Source organism: Mytilus edulis, chromosome 6 (assembly GCF_963676685.1).
Source record: "Mytilus edulis chromosome 6, xbMytEdul2.2, whole genome shotgun sequence".
Taxonomy (NCBI): Eukaryota; Metazoa; Mollusca; class Bivalvia; order Mytilida; family Mytilidae; genus Mytilus; species Mytilus edulis.
Window position 1 is genome coordinate 27,879,524 of NC_092349.1, and position 2,420 is coordinate 27,881,943.

Sequence of the window (2,420 nt, forward strand, 5' to 3'; positions counted from 1 at the left end):
TATAATTGGTTTTTATTGCGACATAAAATAGTACTATGATGTTAGATGGTCTATCTAATGAAACATGCTTGGTATAATTGGTTTTTATTGTGTAGAAAGATAGTAGTATGATGTTAAATGGTCTATCTAATGAAACATGCTTGGTATAATTGGTTTTTATTGTGTAGAAATATAGTACCATGATGTTAGATGGTCTATCTAATGAAACATGCTTGGTATAATTGGTTTTTATTGTGTAGAAAGATAGTACTATGATGTTAGTTGGTCTATCTTTTGAAACATGCTTGGTATAATTGGTTTTTATTGCGACATAAGATAGTACTATAGAGTTAGATGGTCTATCTTTTGAAACATGCTTGGTATAATTGGTTTTTATTGTGTATAAAGATAGTACTATGATGTTAGATGGTCTATCTTTTGAAACATGCTTGGTATAATTGGTTTTTATTGTGTAGAAAGATAGTACTATGATGTTAGATGGTCTTTCAAATGAAACATGCTTGTTATAATTGGTTTTTATTGTGTAGAAAGATAGTACTATGATGTTAGATGGTCTATCTAATGAAACATGCTTGGTATAATTGGTTTTTATTTCGACATAAGATAGTACTATGATGTTAGATGGTCTATCTAATGAAACATGCTTGTTATAAGTGGTTTTTATTGTGTAGAAAGATAGTACTATAATGTTAGATAGTGTATCTAATGAAACATGCTTGGTATAATTGGTTCTTATTGTGTATAAAGATAATACTATGATGTTAGATGGTCTATCTAATGAAACATTCTTGGTATAATTGGTTTTTATTGTGTAGAATGATAGTACTATGATGTTAGATGGTCTATCTAATGAAACATGCTTGGTATAATTGGTTTTATTGTGTAGACAGATAGTACTATGATGTTTAATGGTCTATCTAATGAAACATGCTTGGTATAATTGGTTTCTATTATGTAGAAAGAGAGTACTATAATGTTAGATCGTCTATCTAATGAAACATGCTTGGTATAATTGGTTTTTATTGTGTAGAAAGATAGTACTATGATGTTAGATGGTCTATCTAATGAAACATGCTTGGTATAATTGGTTTTTATTTCGACATAAGATAGTACTATGATGTTAGATTGTCTATCTAATGAAACATGCTTGGTATAATTGGTTTTTATTGTGTAGAAAGATAGTACTATAATGTTAGATAGTATATCTAATGAAACATGCTTGATATAATTGGTTCTTATTGTGCAGAAAGATAATACTATGATGTTAGATGGTCTATCTAATGAAACATGCTTGGTATAATTGGTTTTTATTGTGTAGAATGATAGTACTATGATTTTAGATGGTCTATCTAATGAAACATGCTTGGTATAATTGGTTTTTATTGTGTAGACAGATAGTACTATGATGTTTAATGGTCTATCTAATGAACGTGCTTGGTATAATTGGTTTTTATTATGTAGAAAGATAGTACTATAAAGTTAGATCGTCTATCTAATGAAACATGCTTGGTATAATTGGTTTTTATTGTGTAGAAAGATAGTACTATGATGTTAGATGGTCTATCTAATGAAACATGCTTGGTATAATTGGTTTTTAATGTGTAGAAAGATAGTACTATGATGTTAGATGGTCTATCTAATGAAACATGCTTGGTATAATCGGTTTTTATTGTGTAGAAAGATAGTACTATGATGTTAGATGGTCGATCTAATGAAACATGCTTGGTATAATTGGTTTTTATTGTGTAGAAAGATAGTACTTTGATGTTAGATGGTTTATCTAATGAAACATGCTTAGTATAATTGGTTTTTATTGTGTAGAAAGATAGTACTATGATGTTAGATGGTCTATCTAATGAAACATGCTTGGTATAATTGGTTTTTATTGCGACATAAGATAGTACTATGATGTTAGATGGTCTATCTAATGAAACATGCTTGGTATAATTGGTTTTTATTGTGTAGAAAGATAGTACTATGATGTTAGATGGTCTATCTAATGAAACATGCTTGGTATAATTGGTTTTTATTGTGTAGAAAGATAGTACTATGATGTTAGATGGTCTATCTAATGAAACATGCTTGGTATAATTGGTTTTTATTGCGTAGAAAGATAGTACTATGATGTTAGATGGTCTATCTAATGAAACATGCTTGGTATAATCGGTTTTTATTGCGTAGAAAGATAGTACTATGATGTTAGATGGTCTATCTAATGAAACATGCTTGGTATAATTGGTTTTTTATTGTGTAGAAAGATAGTACTATAGTGTTAGATGGTCTATCTTTTGAAACATGCTTGGTATAATTGGTTTTTATTGTGTAGAAAGATAGTACTATGATGTTAGATGGTCTATCTTTTGAAACATGCTTGGTATAATTGGTTTTTATTGTGTAGAAAGATAGTACTATGATGTTAG